Here is a 23,328-nt window from a genome sequence, read left to right on the forward strand (position 1 = left end):
GGATAAGGCTTACACACCCTTAACCTCCATCACCTCCCTTCACTCTCAAGGAAACCGTATCCTCTATTTTTGACTTGTTGAGCTTTTGGTGCCTAAAAGAAGAAGAAGAAGAAGGTGTCATTGGTGCTTTGTTCTTACAAGCAAGTCTCCCCCTCATCACCTTGTTCGATTTCAGGACTTTTGTAAGACCTCAAGATCCTACCTTTCTCTTTATATCATGCTTAATCTAGGTTTCTACCCACTTTTCTCCATGTTTGGGTTGAGCTGAGTGCATGGACTCCATAAAGTTAGCAACTCTATGAACCCTTGAGGTCCTTTGGTGGACTTACGTTCCAAATATGAAGTTTGATGGTGTATTAAACGCCAAGCATGAGATCTTGTCTTCATTTCCCCCTTTTTTTGACCCAGTTTGAGTTTTAGACTTGCATTGTACATGATGTCTTAAAAGCAATGATTTTTATGATGTAAATGTAGTAAGAAAGACTTCTGGAAAGTATGAATGGGTGGCTTGATGGATCAAGAGCTTGATCCATTTAGCTGTGGGAGTCCAGTTTCCACGACGTGGCAGCTTACTCTCCGCGACGTAGCAAAGGGCATTATCATGACTATTTTGTCCTTATTCTACCACGACGTGACCAAAGGGTGGCCACGTCGTGGGGGTCAGTTGGGGCTGACTTTGACCATTGACTTTTCGACCATTATTGATTTTTGATCATTTTGAGGGTTTTAGGGTGTAGACTAATAGGGTATTTCTATATTTTTAGTTAGGTGTCTTGCAGTACCAGTCTTCACTATCAAAGAGCTGTTGTGTTAGTCTGCTATTTGCGAGGTGAGTATTCACACTAAATTACCTATGTCATAGTAGGGTGCATACTAGGATAGCTAAGTCTTATTTTCTCAATGTTGTTATGTGTTTTTATTGAGTTGTTGATAACTCCAAGACTGATAGTTCGTTGGGTTGCTGATAACCCATAGGGTTGTTGTGAGCCCATAGGATTGTTGATAGTTCTCAGGACTTGGGATAGGCTCAGGGTTACTGATAACTCATAACTGTTTATTATGCTGTGTTGTATGTTTTATTTTGGGGAACTCACTAAGCTTCATGCTTACAATTGTGGACTTAAATGTGTTTCATGCACTTCAGATGATCGTAGGAAGGCGAATGTTTGACTGTACACTATCCCCGACAACTTTCATGATTCCGCATTTTGTGATACTCTAATTTTGAGATGATTGTATTTTGATACTTATTATTTTCTTTACTTGGTTCTACCGGAAACATTGTTTTATGAAAAGTAAAAATGAAAATTTTGGTTGTGATTTTTAGGATGTTACAGATTAATCAATATTCAATCTCTTTAATTAATTAAAACCTTTTAATTAATTACCAAAATAATTTATAATTAATATACTAATTTGTTAATAAATTAACGACTTATTGATCTCCATTTCCTTGTGCTATTTGGGTTATGAGGCCAACCCAAAAGAGTCTTGCTATTGTTAGAAACATTACCAAAATAGTTAATGACTTTAGACACTATTTCCAACAGTCTCCCACTTGGACAAGTTGTGAACTTTATTATCTAAATATTTTACTAACAATCAGCAGAGAGTAGTCATCTAACGGGCCTACCAAAATCTGATCGGTTTGTTCATTAGACAAGTGATCAAATCATTCCTTCTTCTAGATATCTATATGAACATGAAACATGGATAATGGTAAATCTCATTATCTAGGATGTTGTTTCCCAATTAAAGATTTCTAACATTACATCTGACTACGAAATCGAACACATCAATATAGTCAGGGGTCAGCTAAGCACTTCATGCCAACACCAAATCATAGAGGGGTCCATAGATATTTCTTTCTAGTTACGAGAAGGAAAAAAATAAACTTTGACTACATAATTTTTGTCTACTCGTCTAATCATGCGTGGAAATATCCTTTATGACCACCAGTTAAAGATAGATTTGGGGCACAGTAATGCACAACTAATTTTGCAAACAAAACCCCATATGTAAGTCAATTTGAAGATTAAAAGATAGTGTCATCTTAGAATTACTCGTGATTGTTAGAGGCAAGATCCCAAAATCATATTTAGATCCTTAATATCCCCGACGTCTCAAGATCCTGAAACATATCCTAGGATCTTGATTATTATCACTAATATTTCCTAACACTTTTATCGACTATATTCTTCTTTCTTTTTCTCACACGTGTAAAATTAGTTAACACAAGACTTATTCTCAACGAAGAACCACTTCAACCAAGCATAAGACCCAGGAATACCAAGTTAAAAAACATACAAATACTTGTTCAAGGAGGATCTCGGAAATCTCAGACTTCTTGTTGATTAGCTAAATAACATCTGTAAATTGTGCACTAGAAATACAATTAACTCTACGACTACACTTGTACTTGTATTATCTTCATCATCTTTATAATCTCAAATTGAAATCAGTAAAAACCAACAAGGCATGTGATCATTATCACCTCCCAAGGTTTTATCCGGAGATCCTATAAAGGATCAAGGGTTTTCCTTGTAACTTACCTGTCTCTCTGTGATCATTATTCTACATTTGCGTTATACTAACACCACAACCTCTTACACAATCTGGTTGAATTACACTTGTTCAATTTTTGACCAAAACAAATTGGTGCCCACTGTGGGGCCCTGGTGTTCATAATCATTCGAGATTCATATCTACACAACCAACCTTATCCTCTTCATCCATTCCTCCCATTTCCTCCAAACTCCTTTCACAACCTCCAGGCGGAGCTCCCAAGAAGACTTCTGAGGCACCGAAGAAAAACACCTCTCCAGTCGCTACCTAAGGATTTTAGGATCCTCCTGTAACAATTTCTAATAACGAGCTCGTTGTTATGATGAAGAGATTGGAAGAACAAGTCAATCAGTAATAGGAGGATAACATGACAACACTTAAGAAAATGGAGAGAATGAGGGAGGAGATCTAAAAACCCAAAGAAGCATCACCCTCGATCTTGCAACCTAAGATCCTGAACTCTGACAATATGGATCCTTAGGAAACCACCATGATATAGAATCCTCAACACTGGCCCATGCTCCCGCTTGGGGGCAACTCCAAAAGAGCAAGTCCATGTGATCTAGGATCCCGAAGAAACCTTCGTCACTCCCAATAACAAGGATCATGTTAACTCCGTTAATAATAATACTTTTAATACTAACTCCATAGATGTTGATTCAGGAATAGGTTTGATCATGGCCAAGGAAGTTCAACAGGTAAGGCAGATGATCTTAAGTGTCTCTAGAGTGGTCCAACATATACCAGAAGTTTCTAACATAAGCCACAGTATTTCAAGATTTGCTCCAATGATTGTTGATACCAAAATCCTAAAGCACTTCCAAATTCCCAGCATGAAGCCTTACGATGGGACTATAGATCCTGAAGAACACGTGGCAGAATACATGTAAAGAATGGAGATCATACCCATTACCACACATTTGAAGTAAGCTTACCTATGCGGGGGTTTTGGTTTCTACCCTCACAGGATCACCATTGAAATGGCAACTAAATGTTCATCCTTACTCAATTACTTCGTTTGCACATTTAGTTAATATTTTTAACAACCAATTTTCTTGTAGCAGAACATTCTGAAATATCACTAGTGATCTCTATTAGGTGGTTTAGGATCCTAAGGAATCCCTCATGGATTTGGTGAATAGGTTTGGCAGAGAAGATATAGGTATAAAACTTGTTATGGAGGTATAAAATTCATAACACCTAAAACTACCTAGATCTAACAAATGCATCATCAAGATTCAAGTTTTATACCTCCAAAACAAAGATCATGGCCAACAAGGTTTGGATTTACAAGATCCAATGCAACCAACACTTCTCCAATGAGCTCCTTTTTCTCCGAGATGCACCAAGAACACTCCAAAGCACTTAAAAAACCTTCTTTTTGCTCACAAGGCTCAAAATAGGGTTAGGGTTTCAAGGAAGGACGATGAAGGGGTGGAGGATGAGAATGGAAAGGGTTTGTGGGAGTTAAGGAGCTTAAATAGGGCTCAAAACCTTCAAATTAGGGTTTGACATTTGATCGTGTATGCCCGTCCTACGTCTGGTACGCCAAGTGTACTAGGTTGGGCCTCCATGATTGGTCTTGTCATGTACATTCAGCGTACGTGGTTTAACACAAAACCGTCATAACTTCTTCGTTCCAACTCCGAGTTTGATGATCTTAATATCCACGAAAAGGCGTTGATGAGCCCCACAATATTATCTAAATATCTTGGACTAAAAACTTCTCAAACAAAAATCCATATTTCATGCACGAACTCAACCTATGATTCGGCCCAAAACACAATTCAAGGGTTAATATCTTAACAACAATTACCTCCTTCCACAAGGACTAAACTTTTCCTCTTTAAGTCCCAAAGGCTTACACAATCGACTTTCATCCCACAACCCATAAATGGCAAGAAACATAATGTTATAATTCTCCCCTACTTAAATTAGATTACGTCCTCGAAATCATCTCTTGCTTCAACTTCATGATGCAACCCTCACATTAGCCAAACTAATTGAAAACCCACATATTTTATCGGCTCTAAACCTCCTCGGCCAATTTTCGTTATGCTAATCCCTCACATAAGTAAACCATCATGACGAGAACCAATTGGTCACATACCAAACTAGGCCGCACTCATACTCAGCTCTGACATCCCTACTTAGCTACCTACTGACAACACTCAGGCTTACCCCCGATCTACTAACCGAAAACAACACTCAAGCTTACCCTCAATCCACTAACCGATAAAAACACTAGGTCTTACCCACAAATCGCTAACCGATAACAACACTTAGGCCTACCCCCGATCCACTAAACGATAAAAAAAACTTGTTCCTACCCCCGACTCACTAACTGATAACAAAACTCAGGCTTACCACTGATCTAATAACCGAATACAAAACTTGGGCTTACCCCCAATCCACTAAGCGAAAACAACACAATCCTTGATACCCATACCAACTTGTACTCTATTACTTGATCCCAACCACTGATAATCAGATGCCCAAAAGGCTCTAATTCCACACAACATCCACAAACTCCATCACACATGCGACTGAGTGCAAAGATAATTACTCCATTCATTATGCGAAATCAATTGGAACATAACTAAATATGACAATTCCATTCTATTGATCATCCAATACTAAAACTGAACTTTGAAACATAAATCAGTCCACTACTCCCACAGACATAATGATGGTCCATCCAAGAATTTACGTTGCATCCAAATACCATATAAGCTCAGGCGTACCTCCACCTGGAACACCATTCGAGACCTTCACAATGAACTTCATGATTCGATATTCCATATCCTAAGCCTAACCTAGATCATACTCTTCTATCATGCACACCTCCTTTCACAGTGCATGCAGCTACGAAAGATAAATTTAGGCGAAAACATGGTCGCACACAACCAGAGAATGAGATAGGTGGTTGCACTCTTGTTCCAATTTAAGGAATACAAAAAAATTAAAATCCTTGCCAATAACTCGAACCAAGTGACATCATGCTACCTTATTTAAACTACACTTGTCCCCATGAGAAACACATGACCAACCCTATCTCTATTACACTCCTTCTTCCTCATAACCCTTACCCATTAGGTGTGGTACCAGTAGATCTAACCGAAATGACAAACCTTAACCGTTAACAGAAATATCCTCATGAATGGCCAAAGACTAAGATCCCTCACCTTGATAGAAACTGCATAGCGTCAATACACAAATAGCTTGATAAAACCTTCAGATCCATCAGAAATGTTATCAAAACCATGGTCGGTCAGTCCAAGTACCAACCCTGCCGATGCGAGATGCCAAAATTGGATTCTGCCCAGATCCAAAGTCGTACCTGAAAAGGCAACAACATTATCCCAACATCCCAACTTTCAAATAACCTTTGCTATTGACGATGAACAAAAACTCCAACGACCGAGAGTACATTCACAACCTATCCATTGATTTAATACACTACTGTACAAAGCCCACGAGGGACTAAACATACCAACTTTGAAATTGATTAACCGATCAGCAACTATCCATCCTAGGCTATAGATATCAATCTATACAACATGCTAACAAAATCCCTTAACACTTGATACCTAACATGAGCGACCAAAATGCCTCTTGACATATTCTTTAATGTTTCTGGAAGGAACCATCGGCTACATTGAGTTCCTTGGAAAATAGCTTCTTGCTACGAACACACCTCTTGCATTACTAAACATATACCTCTGATGGGAACTTTCTTTGCACCCATGTTTGGACCAAATCCTGAGCCAAAGTCTCGCATATCTATACAACATGCTGACAAAATCCCTCAACACTTGATACTTTAAACTAAACATACCAATGTTCCTCCAAGAAGAATACCTAGTTCTCCTCCACTTAGGGTTCGGACTACCACCAGCTGGGATTGAAAACATACCATATCTCAAACCAACTCAACCAGGCACATAGCATCCCTGATAAGACAAGATGATCTTCTAAATAAAGACCAAGAAAACCTAAAGAGATTCTGAATCTTAGATGGAAACCTCGGGAACTTCCTCATCCGTCAGCTAATCGTGAGAATCTTTCGTAAATACAAAAGGCATTATCCTCACAATCGGGATACATCAGAGACAACAAAAGTAGTCGCTCCCGATTCGCCTGAAATCATCAGCTAGCAACTTACATGTGTATATCCCAAAGAAGCAGAATCTTAGTCTCATCTCAAGGGATCAATACCACAAAATCCTTTTGTGCATTCCCATACTACCGTTCTACCGTCAGAGACCGTAGCCATCCAGCCCCAAGTTGGGTTTACATCAGAACTCCGAAAATCACATGTATGCACTCTCTCTCCTCTGAACATGGAAAAGCTTGGGAGAATATAATCACAAACATGGATATTGACTTCTCAATCCATCTGCCAATCGCTCAGCCTCCGGCTGCAATCCTCGAGCCGATTATCATAATCGTTTCCTTTTTTAGTCGCACGAATCAAATGGAATTACCCCAAGCAAGGTCCTCGAGACCTTAAAATTAGTTAAACCATGTAGGTTTGCATCATCCAAAACCAAACTAACATGGCCACTATGGCACAAGTAATCAACAGCTCATCCTCAGTCTAAATGACTATAACAAAAGGATCGATATATACAGAAATACTGCCACGAACGATGGTATCCAAGCATGCCGTGTACTCTCAACCAACTCCTTAGAGTTACCAAAATTTGCCTTGATTCGAGTATGGATCCTGTGCTTCCAGTAGTACGAGCCCAATACTACTTTCCACACCTAGCCATACTTTCCTCAAGAATTATCCCGAGTCCTCTAAGTCACCTACTCATAATAGTACTTCCAACACCCACTAAATAGTGTAGCAACCACACTAAATCACTTCCTAAGCTCCCCATGGATTTCCACCTCACCTGCTATCAGTTGCTGAAGAACCCCTATTAATGCTAGCTATCCACTTCATGAATACAATTACAAGCAACAAAAATTAAATAATTTTTCGAATTAAAGACTCAACCCTACAATGGGACTAAATCCTTCACTCTAAGATTATTTAACCATTGTAGCATGTAATTTAATGTATCCATTTGATAGTTAACTAACATCAGTATGAGTCCTACAAAGCACTAAGCAAGCAACATTTGAGCAGGGGAGTCGACTGGTACTAAGACATAATAAAATCAGGTAGATCCTCATACAAAATTCCCGACCACTAGGCCCAAGCATCTAGGATACACATTCACACTGTATATACTCTCTTAAGAGTGACTAATCATTCCTCATGCTAGCTTGCTATGAACTATACTCACTCATGAAACTTCCACCAACCCTATAGACACTCGTACATGCTAATCATATACATAACATCGAATCCCATAGACAGTCGAATATTTTATTCTACCCTAAGGCCTTTTTCAGACAAGAGTAAGAAATAAGGCTAAATCAAGCATTCTCAGGCTATAAAATCTTAGGTATGTACAACTATGATGAATACACTAAGCAACTACAATAATGTTGTCAATTTCATCTAGTATATAAGAGATTCTACTAGGCTATCAGACGTCATTCATCAGATAATTTTATCATGCAATTCCTGAAGATTTGTCGCCTACAACCAGCATGTAGTTCTATCATGAGCATCATAAGCAAATAAAATTTTGGGTTCTTGGGGTAAACTTTCTTGCTCCGGCTGATCGTACACATCTCATCTTTCCTTGGTTACTTTTTAAAATAATTTGAATTTAATTTGAAAAATAATTTGAAATAATTTGAAAACTTTCACAAATCCATAGTTTGAATCTGCATTCACACAAAGGTTCATCCAATTCTCTGAACCATGGCTATAATACCAACTTGTAACATCCAAAAAATCAAGGCAAAAGTTTTTATTTTTAAATCAAGTAAAATCATTATTTTTAGATACCATCCAAATCGAAACCTTTCATTTACAAAACATTATTCTCAAAAATAGAAATCATATATTAGAGTGTCCCAAAATCAGTATCATCAAAACCAAGAGGATGTGTACGGTCACACCTTCGCCTTGTCCTGGTCATCTGAAGTACATGAAACATAAAATTAAAACTGTCAGCACAAAGCTTAGTGAGTTCCCCTAAAGTAGCACCACAAAGACAAATAACATATACAATCATGCATGATGGGTCAACAACCTTACAGTTGGATTACCCTGGCCCATACAAGTTGGATTTCCAGACATATCACATACTAGGTCCACAACCTCTCGGTTAGATTACCTTGGCCCACAACCTCCCGATTGGATTGACATACATATCGCATACTAGGTCCATAACCTCCCGGTTGGATAACCCTAGCCTATTACCTCCCGGTTGGATTGCCATATATATCGAATACTGGGTCCACAACCTCCCGTTTAGATTACCCTGGCACACAACCTCCTGGTTGAATTGCTCCAATTTTGTTAACTGGTAGCACAAAGCAGTACGATATCAACATAACCACATATGCATTAGATAAACATATAACCAGTCAGCAGACAAATAGGCAGATCTACAGATTACTATCATATAGCAACATCCTATATACAAAGATACAAATGTAACAGATCACTACATTATAACAACATCCTATATACCAGGATAGATAACCAAGTGGGTCGACATTGGGGCCTTCAACCCCCAGTACAGTGAGGAAAACTCACCTCTCAGTTGAAAAAGATCATTGAACAAGACACTTTGCTGAATATCAGCTCTACTGGTTACCTATTCATTGGAACATGACCAAACTTAATGTATAATCAAAATACCTAAAATACCCCTAAGTCGAACTTGGTAAAAGAACAAGTCAATGCCAAAAATTCAAAAGTCAATATGTGTCATCTCAGTTGAGTACGACCAGTGTAACACTTGGATATTGGTAAGTTTCTTTTTTAGCCTTGTTATCAAAAGTTTTCATAATGGTCCCTTAGCTAGTAGGCAATGCATACTGGAGTGGTATGCTTAGCGTACTAGCCTTGCATGGACGTGGAGCTCATCCATGTACGTTGGTCATACATGGAGTACGCATGGCGTACGTGCTTAAACCCCAAACCCTATTTTTTAGAGTTCGAGCTCTATATAATCACCTTAAGTCCCAAGAGTTGGCCTATTTATCATCCTCCATTATCCTAAAACACTAATCTCGAACCCTAATAGCATCTTTGAGTGTTCTTGACCCTTTTAGGATGTATCTTTGGTTAGTTGGTGCATTTGGTGGAAGAATGAGTTGTTGAAGAAGCTTTGTTGGAGCTTGTGCTTGTGGATCCAAAGACTAGGCACCTTTCTCAGTTGCAAGAAGGTATAAAGTGTCAACCTTGATCTTTGAATGATTAGATTTCTTTTTGTTATGTTTTTATGCTCCATTTGTCCCCAAACTTTGGTCTTGGTGATTATGGGTTACTCCAGACCCTTTGAGTTGTCCTTTTAGTTATCTTGATGGGTTTAAAATCATAAAAATAAGGCCTTGGACATTAGTTTTCCTTATTGAATGAGTTATAGTGTCTTTATGGTTTAAGAAGTTGGGATTTTTGGTGTAAAGCTCTTAATAGCTATGCAAAGCCATAAAGTTGGAAACTTTATAGTAAATGAACTATTTAATACCTAGATCTAGCTTTGGACGTGAATGCTTAAAGTATTAAGCCTTGGTTAAGGGTTTTGGTTAAAACAGAGTACGTTAGGCATACTCTTGAGTACATTGTGCATACCCATTTGGGACCCCGATCTTGTTTTGGTTGTACGTTGGGCTTACTACTGAGTATGCATGGTGTACTCAGCCTAATGACCGATTTGAATATTAGCCCAATTTCACCATCGACTCTTTGACCAAGATGACATTGGTCAACTGTTTTGACTCAGGAAGGGCATTTTGGTTATTTAACAAATTTAGGGTTGCCCTTGGATCTTTTAGGCCTTAGGTTACATTAGTTTTGTGCTTGTTGGGCCTCAGTGGGCCTAGTGAGTTTGGTACTTTGTCGGCCTAGTTAGTTTGGGCCATATTTGGGCCTTGGATGATTATATTGGAATGTGGGCTTTTTGGATATCGGATTAGGCCTTGACCTTAGGCCATGTCAGGAAAGGGTAAAAAGGTATTTTACCCTATTTTGGACTCTTAGTGTGAATCGGGATCAAAGTATTAATTGGATGTTATTTTGTGGTAGCGCGGGGATTTTAGCGGGCCAGTAGTCAAGGTTCTTTTTATGAGATTATTCAGTGCGAGGTGAGTTTCCTCACCATGTTTAGCGGGTATCAGGCAATAATACGGGCCCATGATCGGCTAGAATTTACCTTCACAATAAGATGATGACAACTGAAGAAAGTAAAGATGAAGTTACCGAAAATCCACATTTATAGCCAGGAAAAGATAACAAAGATGATTTGACTATTTCTCGATTGTCTCTATAAAGATAAAACCTATCCATTAAGGAATAATTTTAAACCCTCTTTTAAATTTAATTCAAGTTATTCCTTTAATATCTAGGAAACTGACTCTCATATTTTCAGGAATAACTTGGGGGCCATTGTTAGGGCCAAGATCCTCAACTACCTCAGGATCTCGACTATCACTGTTATTATTTTTATCAACATTTATAACGGTTATATTCTATTCATAATTAATATATATGTAGAAGTAATCAAGGGAACACCAATTCTCAAGGAAGAATCATCTTAACTATACTAAATACCCGAAATATTTGGTTAAATAACGTTCGTGAAGCTGGTCATAGAGGATCCCGGAAATATCAGACATATTGTTGGCTAGTTTAGACTATAAATTGACACTTGTATCTCGTACACAACACATTGTTTTTAGATTAGAAGCTTACTTTATGAAATTATTCACTTGTTCTTACGAGAATACTCTCTGTAATCATCATTTTACATTAATAAAATTATCAAGGCGGGTTATCATTGTCACATCCCAAGGTTTTGTGCTGGAGATCCTAACAAGGATCAAGGGCTTTCCTTGTAAACCATTGTCTCACTCTCTTTTATCATTTGCTATTACATAATTCTAACATCACAACCTCTCATTCAATTTGGTTTATTAATACTTGTGTGGTTTTTTGACAAAAACACACATCATACTAAAGAAATTAACCATAACTTGCAAAAAGTCTTGGATAATTATAAAAAATATCAGATGTCTCATCAAGTAAAGCAGATATTTAATCAGAACATTAGAAATAGCTTCAAGGTTGTTTAAGCATTGAGTAAAAGGAAGTCTAAGAGACTGTGCACTCATATAGACTTATAGTTTAGTTAAAGGAAACACAACATAAACCCAGAAATCAAGAAAGGACCAAATGATTAGTGTTGCTTCTATTGTGGAAGAAACGGGACACTAAATGAGGAATTGCTCCTCTCATCAAGCTGAAAGTCTGACTTTGATAAGACTTCAGATATCTATATGATAGAACTATTTATTTTTTCATCATTTAATTGAATATGTAATACTTCATGTGACACTAATAATTGATATTGTGTGTTGGTGATTGGAAGAAATAATCAACTGATTACAAACTAATGGTATTTCCTGTTGAAGATATAACAAGTGTTGTTATAGTCTTTTATTTACACAGTAGATGTTTTGAACCTATTCTTAGAGGGACATGTAACAGTTGTAATTTATGAATAAATCTAGGAGTAAATTACTGAAATCGTCCCTATGGTTTGGTCAAAATTGTACGTTTAGTCCCAAACTTTTTTTTTGCACTCAGATCGTCCTTGTGGTTTGATTTTGTTGCGTTTTTCGTCTCTATAGTTTGGTCAAATTTGCATGTGTGGTCCCTAACTTTATGCATGTAAGGGACGAAAAACACAACAAAATCAAACCATATGGACGATCCGAGTGCAAAAAAAAGTTAGGGACCAAACGTGTAATTTTGACCAAACCATAGGGACCATTTCAGTAATTTACTCTAAATCTAGATTTACTTATCGTTTAATGGATGTTCACATTCATGTTATGAAACGATGTATTTTGTGTTAAAGTACATTTTCTCATAATGTTATTTATGAAGTAAATCTATAATATTTCATTAAATTAATAGTTCTAATCATAACACCTATATAATCAAATGATATTTGATTGGAACTTATCTATGTCATAATCATTATGATAGTATAAATAAGAAATACATATACCAACTTCAAATGGATGGAATTTTTGAAGGCAAATGAGCTTGATTCATTTGATATATGTGAATCCTATTTATATGGGAAAATGATTCGCAAGCATATTTATCTATTAGTAGTAAAAGAACAAAGGGCTTGACAAAGAATTATACATAAGTGATGTATGTAATCTTTTCAATCCATGCATAGATTTGGTGATAGATGTTTATTCAATTTCACTGACGACTTTTATTCGTGATTGTTGAAACCTTTGATTTGCTCAAACTGTTTCATAATGAAGATTGAAATATGACTTAATAAGACCATCTTTAACCTTTTTTTTATAAAGAAAATGAGTTTTGTAAACCAAGTCTTCTTGGAACATCTTAGGAGTTGTGGGATTGATTCACAACTCATTCTGAAAAAAACACTCACTCGTCATTAGTATGGTTCTTGTGGCACAGGATCACCTGGTCTTGAATCTATCTTTTGATATTCGAGGTAGGCTTCGTATTCTCTAGTAGGATAGGGTCACCTGACCACTAGCTGAATGTCGATAGTACTAGTTTTTGAAGATGATAAAAATACACCTTTCAGTCTATTGTATGATGCTTTAAAGGAACTATTTACTTTATAAAATTTTTGGAATTATGCTCACTACAAAAAATATATATTGAATATATATTTTAAACCAAACAAGTGGATTAGATACTTATATTTGACTGATGATGAAATGGTTATCCTTATCTAAAAGGTATAGAGTTATAGAGCTTATGTTAGACAATGAGTTTAACCACTATAGCATCTACTAACTACATTTATGTAGAATTTTTTAAATGATTGTTTAGGATGAAGTTTCTACTAATCCCAGAAATTGTCATTCCATAAGACAAATGATTAGAAAGTGCTTTTTCTAAGTGGGGGCAATTTGTAGATTTAATAGCTAAAGATCCATAAGCTAAATACATCATAGTTTGGAACTAGCAAGTTTTCAACTATTGTTGAATTTGCTCAATAGTTGATCAGAAACTAATAAAACACATAGAGATGCATTCATGTATGATTATCAAGTATGGGCTCGATTAATCATCCTTGATATAGTTTGACTATAAAGAGTAAGTGAGTTTTCAGAAAACATACATGATTGAAAGTCCTCTTAGATTTAAGCTAACATCTCAAAGTAAGAATCTTCTTTCTTATAAGATAATTACATAGTGTGATTTGATTATAAATCAAGATGACTCTTGTGTTTTTTACAAAGCTAGTGGGAACGCAGTAACATTCCTAATGTTATATGTAGTCAACATATTAATTCATGGAATACGGATCTATATAGATAGATCATGGCAACTTAAAGGATTAAGTAAATTTGCATTAATTGTCAAGGATCTTAAAGAGCTTAAGATAAAGGACTCTAGGAGAGTTATATTGTCAAAAACCACATGACATGATTTTGAGCAAAATCATAGTGCAAATGTTTTTGAACTAGATAACATGATTGTATTCCATATGCTGTTGTAGTTGGAGAAATCATATATGTCATGATTATGCATAAAGGCCAAATAAGTAGTATACTTAAAGCATGTCGAATGATACCAGTACAATCCGAGAACAATTCATTTTGTGACTTATAGGATTATTCCAAAGTACTTGCGAGAACTAGAGAAATATTCCTAGTCTACAGATTATTTGAAAGAAAGCTATGTTTAAAGTTGTTACACATGTGCTAAATTTTCAAATAGATTGAGATGACTATCAGTCACAATCGAGCGTGTCCTCATTATGAATGAAGAGATAGTTACATGGATAGTGGTTCCATGTAGGTTTTGATTACTGTTACACATCAGAGTTAGAGTACCTTGTGATTTGGAGAACCACATAAAAAATGCTTAATGTATAGTTCATTATGACTATGAGTAATCTCATTACGCAAGTATTGATATCTAAGTCATATTGAAGCGTCTAATTCATTCTCAATAGTTTTTCTTTATATCTGAGTTATATATATAACAGAAAATGATTGTATTCGCAAAGCTTATACAAATCAAGTTTGTCATATCTACTAAAGGTACTTCATTAGCTAAAGGATGAAAGTCAAGTTGATGCTATAGGGCCTTGTTGATATAAGTAGATGTATTTGATTGAAATTCAGTATTTGGATATTGGAACAGCACAATCAACATATATTGTAATGAATGATATATTGGATATGAGGCTTTCAGTAAATAATTGTTGTGTTCTATATTAGCATGTTTAAATTTTTGAATAATTAGGTTATTCTAAATGTCCATAGTCGTTCATAGTTATGGGAGCATCTACGAGGTAAGACTAATATGAGTGGATTGGTGGATTCTCATGGAGAAGAAAATAGCAAGAGTTGCTACCAACTTCATAGGTACTTGATTAGGAGAATAAGTATTGGACTTGACCCGCATCAAAACCATTTTATGGATCGTAGTCAATAGTGATGTTTTGATCAAGGTTGTATCTCTGTATTCTTAGACCTGAGATACACATTTTAGGACTTAAAGTGTAGGAATTGTTGTGTTTTGACATGGTTTAACGTTGTTTGATAAAAGGCAATCATAAGGGTCATCGTTGGGTATGACATGACCTACATTGATAGGCATATGTAGTCGAGATGATCTTTGTATTCGTAGACCTGAGATACATATTCAGTACTTGAAGTGTAGGAATTGTTGCGCTTTGACATGGTTTAACGTTGTTCGTAAAAGGCAATCATAAGGGTCACCGTTGGGTATGACATGAACTACATTGATGGGCGTATGTAGTCAAGATGGGATTTGTCCCTCTTATTCGTTGAGAGTTAGACATCTAAGGCCTTACTAAAAGTTGAACACTAAATGATATTGATCGCGATCCATATCTCATGTTCAACATGATGTTTGAGACAAATGAATAATTGATACCACACCTTTAGTAACAATTGTAGCTTAGAGCTCCTGGAACTGGCTGTTGATGAGATGGCACCCTTCATATGTTATTAGGGGCAGTAGCCTGTTGCTAGACGTCACCTACTATCTATATTAGTCTATAATGAATCTTGTGCAAGTGGGATATTTTTGAATCTATATGTCCAAGAATCATTATGGAGTGATATTTCTAATAATATATGATCCTATAGGGTTACATCTTTATCAAGTTGGCACATTTTGTATATTTATTATTAATATGAGTATTAATAAATAATATCGATTCTTGTATTTAATTAGGGAATAATTATTGTTTTGTGAAAACAATAATTATAAGAGGGTATAACTAGTTATTATTTCATATGGTATGAATTAATAAGTCATGCACAACATTTTAGATTAGTTGGATTCTTTTGTCTTTTACCTAAAGACAAAGTTTATATTTTATAAACTTGGAGTTTACAAAAATTAAAGAATCCTCCTCTTTTCAAGAGGTATGGCCCAAAATATTAAAATATGGGGGTTGCTTTTCAACCTCCATGTTTTTTCTCCCATGCTTCTAAAGGCTAGACATTGCTTTAGAGTATTTTAATGGTTATCGTGGACTATATAAAAGATGCATGAGGCTTGCATTTTGGCTAAGAAACACACTCTCTTCTTCCTCATTTTCTTCTCTAAAACCATAAGTCATGAAGAGCTTCAAGTCTTTGAAGTTTGGTGCTTTACTTTGGTGATTGAAGCCCTCTTGAGTTGTCTCCTTTAATGTGTATTTAAGTTAAGTACTTAAAGGTTTAAGACACTCAAGAATACAAAAAGGAACTAGCATTCCAAGTGTCTTACTCTTGATGGTGGATAGTTGTGGAAAAATCATATTCTTTGATTTTTTTGCTATCTTCATCAACACCCCAAAACCAAGTGGGTTCAAAGGCTTCAAAGGTTATCTCCAATACATCTTATGGTTGTTTTTATTTCATTATAATATATAAATGGATCCATGATGGTTTGGTTTTGTTATGAATTAAAAATAAGCTTGTCATTTTTAAAATCTTCCGTTGCCGTTTTTTGTGAAAAACAAACTTATATTTCGTATCAAAAGTCAATATATGGATAGACGGGTGTTGTTCCTCTTTTAATTGTTGTTTCATAGACTAAATATCGGGCAATTTGTATATGCCTTTCGACATTAAAATCCAATATTATGGCGTAAGCTGTTAGAGCATCTGTGCAATAAGTTATGGAAGGCTACTAGAACAATTTATTTTTTATCATTTAATTTTCTTTGTTATGTATTTATCATTTTATAAATAATAATAATACATTAAATCTTGTATTTTCACCAAAAGCCCCATTTTTTAGATCATTCTCAAATTGAGGTGTGTTTGACTTTTTAAAACAAAATATATTTAATTAAAAGCAATTACTAGTGGGTTCACGTAATCACAAATATTTTTTGAAGTTGGAGAGTTCTTACGATGTTTGATGTGTTCGTTACCATAACTCATTATTGACTTTAAGTAACGTTGTCCTTTTGAAATATGTAGCCAAGATTTAATAACAAATTTTTTTCTTCATTGTCCGAATAAGTTTTTTAGATATTGATCGTTTGTTGGTGGGAGTTTATTTTGGTGTTCCCTCATTTTCTAGATTCTGGATAGGATGCGTGTACGGAGAATTTATGTATGAATTTCGGTTGGGAGAATTTAGTTATGGAAGGAAGAGAATTTATATATGGATTTGGGCAGGAAGGTTGTGTAGGAATGTTTGAATTTTCGGATCAGAGGAAAATGTATAATAATTTGGATTCATGATTCTTGGATGATACCATTGTATGTATATGAGAATAAAAAAAAAAAATAATGTGATTAATAAGTGCGAATGATAATAAAATAAATTGTCTTCATTTATAACCGAAAAATCTTATTCGTATAAATTCTACAAATTCATATGTATTTACTAGTTAATATATCTTAGATTTCATAAGTTGTTTTCTATTATAAAAGTCCATATAACCATTTAATGATTATTAGGTTATGTTTGACGTATTAGCTGAAAAGCTAGTTGTTAAATAAAAAGCTAGCTGATAAAAATAACGTTTGATAAAATTAGCTGAAATATATAAAACTACATAAAAAGATATGTAAGAGTATATGTTTCCATAATTAATTAAGGATGTATTTGAAAATTTAAAAAAAAAAAAAAAACTCATAAAAAACTAGTCTAAGTAGTTTTCAAAAAGATGGTTTACAAGCTACTTTTTGACTTACCAAACACAACAACATAAAAAAAACTCGAAATATAAACTAAGTTTGAGGCGCAAAAGACAACCTTGAACTCAACTCAATCGTTTAGATGGAAGTTTACAAACTACAAACTAAATTATTCCTAAAATGTCTCCAGATTTGAACCATAACATTGAAAGAATTATTTTTTACTTTTTGGCCGAATCCTTTTGACATTGCTCATTATCTCCCCCGTTAGATAGGTTTACAATCAGATGATGTTAATTATTTATAATTTATAATAAATTATAAATTAAAAAAGCGACTATTTACGCAATGAACCCAACGTCATTCACACATACTAAAAAGATTTGAATCGGGTACAGGGCCACTCGTGTCTGGTATGGAATTAACATTAAATATCTTTAACTTTAGATTAAATTTTTTGGAGAATATAATAATAAAAATCTTCCACGGCAACATTTTCGATGATTTCGCGCATTTGAACGCATTCTTTCGTGATTTCAAATTTTCACGTTTTACTTATTTTATTCAAAGTTGGATTTTATTTTTATTCACTAATTTCCAATTAAAATTAATTCGAGGAAACATTTGAAATTTCTTTTACATAACAAACCGACAACGTGTTATCAAATAGATGAATAATGAATTTGATGGCATCTTTAGATTTGTTCAATGAGATATCAAATTTAATTAATTTAACTAAAATTGGATTAAGTTAAGTTATATTTTAGAGTTAATCACAGCTATAACCGAATATTAAAATCTAATGCCACAAAATAATCACCTAGATTTTGGCACGAAATAACCATTTATTTCAAGAAAGTTGTTTTGATAAATACTATGTTTACACAAAAATTCAAATTTAACCCTGTGTTTTTTTTGTCTTAAATTTAACATTGTGTTTTTTAATTTTTTACAATTCTGATAACTTGACCGGTCAATCCGGTTACCTGCTGACGTAGTATGATGACGTGCTAGTTTTGATGACGTGACATTCTGACATGTCAAAATTGAATTTTTTTCCCTACAAAAGACATTGAGTTTTTATTTTTTTCGATTTTAAACACCAAGTTTAATTTTTTCTTTCAATTTTGACACTCTGTTTTTTTCTTCCAAATTGAACATCATTATTTCTAATTTTGTTTAATGTTTGACAATTTTCCATTTGAAATGATATAAATATTTTTTTAGTATATTTAAAAACCGTATAAATATATTTTTTTTTCATTTAAAAACCATATTTTTCTATAAATACAAGTTTTTTTTTTCAAATCATAAATTTTATCTATTAATATATATTAGTTATATAAAAACCATATTATATATAGATTAATTTCAAACCCCTTCATCAACAATACTATGTTCCTATTTGTGGGTTTTTTTTAAAAAAAAAAGTGAAAAGGGGTTTTCTTTTTTGATTTTTTCAAAGTTGATAAATGTAGTGTTGCATTATCATCACGTTTCTTTACAGGTTGCTCACACGTGTTATCTTTTCTATACAGATTTATGGCCTTACCCCGGCTACGTGGTGATATTTTTGCGTTCTTCAGAAAAATATGGACATGTGTTACTCCATTATATCCGTCTTCAACCTCGCAGTTCCTTCCACCCAATTCCTTCCACCCCTCCTATTTTCTGCTCAACCCACCTCTCCACCGCCTATGTCTCCTTTATATAATCAAATAAAAAAACCAGGGCATCTTCATTATCTTCGACCTCATCGTTGACTTGACCGTCGACGATTGTTGCAATGGTTGGTGTCAACTTCACAAGTCTTCAATATCAACAACCGGAGATGAAGATGTAGTAGTTGCAAAGGATATGTTACCCAAGATGATATATGATTATTATGCTAATTGAGTCGTGTTTCTTCAGTAATCTCTTGCATTCAAGGTTAGTTTATACTTAACCCTAGCCTTTCTTTTATTTTTTCTTCAAACATTTCTCACACAAGTTAAAATTTATGAGTTTGAGTCTATGTCGACACCGGTAAAGAGGAAGTGTCAGGAGATGGAGGTTAAGAGAGTGATTTTGGTCGAAGATATGTTTCAGTGCAAATGGTGTATCAATCTTAATTTCGAACTTATTTGATTTTGTTGTGATGATTTAGGATATTATGGCTCTATGAGTTCAGATTCAAGATACATTTTTTAAATTTTCAACAAATCTTGTGAACAATTTGTTCCAGGTTTGAGCTTAGGTAGTTTTGGCTATAACTGAAATCTTAATTTACAATTAGAGTCGATCAAAATAGAATTATTGTTAAGTATTTGAAATTTAGGGTTTCCATTTCAATTTCTCCCAGTAAAGCACTGAAATTTTGCATATTTGAAACATTTGTTTACGTGTATTACACGCAATTATGTTTATCTATTGAGTATTTCCCAAATTCAATACAGGGTGTTTTGTAGTAACCATTTCTTGGATTCTTCAGGGCTTTCATAGCAAGAGTAATCACATTGTCCCTATAAATTGAGGAGAAAAGATTGCGACGGGTTGTTTAGGGTAAGAAGATTGGTGATAAACATGTTGTTTGGATGAGACATGGCGACGAGGCTGTGAAGCTCCCTGATGGATTCGAGGTGGTTGCGAGGAGTGGTGTCGATGGTAGAGAATCCCAACAAGAGATTTTATGGTCTCCAGTACCATCCAGAGGTAAATTAAGTTGGGGTTGGGTTGATTAAAATATAAAATAAGATAATCTATATGTCAAATCACTCCTTATTTTTATGAATTTCTTAAGTATTATACCAAGACTCCTCTTCAATTTTCACAAAGCAATTGGCGACATGCAGCACTGTGTTTTTTGTTGAAAATGGTTTGCTATGGTCAGATTTGGATCTTCCGTCACGCTTATTCTTCATCAAGATTCATATCCCTTTGTTAAATTGTTGAATATGTTTGACTTATAGATACAAGGAACAAGAACGTGTGATGGAAACATTTAAAAGAGATCTTTATCTACCTGTTACCTATGCCTATGCATCTGTGCAATTTTTCAATGAGTTGAAAGGTAATACGGATCCTAAGAAGAAGAGGAAAATCATTGGGAAGGAATTTATTGCAATCCCTGATGCTTTTGCTAATGGTTTACAAAAAAAAATTTGGAAGGAAACCTACCTACTTGGTTCAAGGAACTTTGTATCTAGATGTAATTGAATCTTGCCCACCTCCTGGAAGTGGAAGGACCCACTCCCACACAATTAAGGGTCATCATAATGTTGGAGGGCTCCCAAAAGATATGAAATTAAAGCTCATTGCACCACTTAAGCTTATATTTAAGGATGATGTTGAATTTTCTTATTTATCTACTTGTGTTTTTAACTATACATCTTTTGAATATATAAAGGACTATCTTATAAAGATTTTCCCATTAAGTTTTATATATAATGCAATCAGGAAAGTCATAAACAAATTTAGGTTGTTTAAAGAAGTATTAAACCCTTATTTCTATTTTTGAATATAATTTACTTACATATCTTTTTCTAGATTACTCATATTGAAAGAGGCTGATTCCACCATTCCTCTTCAACTTCATGGAATTTGGCATGCTTTCTTATTGGAGATGAAAATAATTACCAGCAATGGTTATAAGCAATGTAAGTCTATATTGCTTTTCTTTTTTCAAGGTTTTGTTATAAATTATTTTAGTTTTAGTTTTATCTAATACTTAGAGTGATTGTTTATGGACAAGCTTCTGGTACATTAGGTTTTGGAAGAAGCTTATTTGACATATTGAGTTCTTTTTTAATGTGCAAAAAGTAAAGGAATGGATCCTATAAATTGTTACCATTTGATTTTTTCAACTTTTTTCTTATGTGGCTAGACATTAATCATTCTTATTTTCTAATAACAACTTTTTGATTCTTCAAGTGCTACTGTTGATAGGTGTTACTGTTGATGAGAAACCTGACAGTCAACTTATCAAGTCCTGGCATTGTTACTGTGATTTTTTATATTATTATTGTCAATTGGTTTTTTGAAGATAATTTAAAAATATGTGTTAATCACAAGAAACATCGACCTACCTTCCATTGTTAATTATATGATTCTATTATCAAGGTAGAATGTAAAGTGTTCTCTACCTAAGAAGTCAACGATTGGAAACAATCGATGGCTTCCAACCCCTCAAAGTGAGGAATCTTCACTAGCATTATATTAAATATACAACTTTAAAATGAGTTTTGAGGTTTGGAGGCGTGTAATCAATCAAAGTCTAGAGGTCAGGTTTGCAACCCGTAAAATTTTTACATCTTATTCAAAGTTTACAGTTAGTTTGATTCTCATAATATAACTAATGTATATTTATGCATAACATTACGTTTTGAATGTAAAAAAACATTGTATTTATATAAAAATGTGGTTTTTAAATGAAAAAAATATATTTATATGGTTTAAAATGTAATAAAAAAATATATTTATACGTTTTCAAATAGAAAATGATCAACATTGAACAAAATTGGAAAAATAATATTCGATTTTGAACAAAAAAACATAGTATCAAAATTGAAAGAAAAAAATTAAACTTGGTGTCAAAATCGAAAAAAATGAAAACTTTGTGTCTTTTGTGGGAAAAAAATCATTTTGACACGTCAGTATGTCATGTCAATATGTCACGTCATCAAAAACTGACACGTCATCATGTCACGTCAGCATATAACCGGATAGACTAATCAAGTGGTCGGAATTGTAAAAATTGGGAAAACAATGTCAAATTCGAGACAAAAAAAACACATTGTCAAATTAGAATTTTGATGTAAACTTAATGTGTTTTATGCTATTTACCAAAGTTGTTTAGTTTAATTTTTGGATTTAACATTTTTTGACAAAAATGATTTCGTGAACTATTCACCAACAATTTCATAGCAAATACGACAAGCCATATAGTTAATGTTGGCACTATTATTTTCTTTTAGGGAAAATGACTCTTGAGGGTAATTAACTTTTGCGTTTGTACTCATTTGGTCCCTTTCCTTTTTTTGTATTCAATATACCATCGAACTTGTTGTTTGTGTTCACCATAACCCTTTTAACCGACTTTTGACATGTGATAGCCGGTCAAAGGGTTATGGTGAACACAAACAACAAGTTAGATGGTATATTGAGTACAAAAAAAAAAGTAAAGGGACCAAATGAGAACAAATGCAACAGTTGGTTACCCTCCTGATTCATTTTCCCTTTACTCATTTACAACAAATCCCACGTCATCTCCTACTGATATTAATGATTTTATGAGATTCATTCTTGCTTCTCTTCAAAACATAACCTATGAAAGGACATTATTCATACATGTACAACTTTGTAATGCACTTGAATATTTATTAGGGGAATCTTAATAAGCAGATGCATTTCATGACTACATTTACATTTCCAATTAAATGATTTATCGTATCATGGATTCTAGACAAGTCTACAAATGAGTGGAATCACAAGTGCTGTGATTTCTGAGTTTACTTAGCTTTAAGA

General features: G+C 34.4%; 1 long non-coding RNA gene across 1 annotated transcript; it reads left to right on the top strand.

The window, feature by feature from the left end:
• Positions 1 to 19,422: 19,422 nt before the first annotated feature.
• LOC145012103 (uncharacterized) lies at positions 19,423 to 22,055 on the top strand. The gene is made up of 3 exons (XR_013664385.1): positions 19,423 to 19,755; positions 20,297 to 20,517; positions 20,775 to 22,055. It is a non-coding gene; the product is annotated as an uncharacterized LOC145012103 (long non-coding RNA).
• Positions 22,056 to 23,328: the final 1,273 nt, after the last annotated feature.

The sequence above is a fragment of the Lactuca saligna genome, chromosome 8, assembly GCF_052625555.1.
Source record: "Lactuca saligna cultivar CGN05327 chromosome 8, ASM5262555v1, whole genome shotgun sequence".
Lineage (NCBI taxonomy): Eukaryota > Viridiplantae > Streptophyta > Magnoliopsida > Asterales > Asteraceae > Lactuca > Lactuca saligna.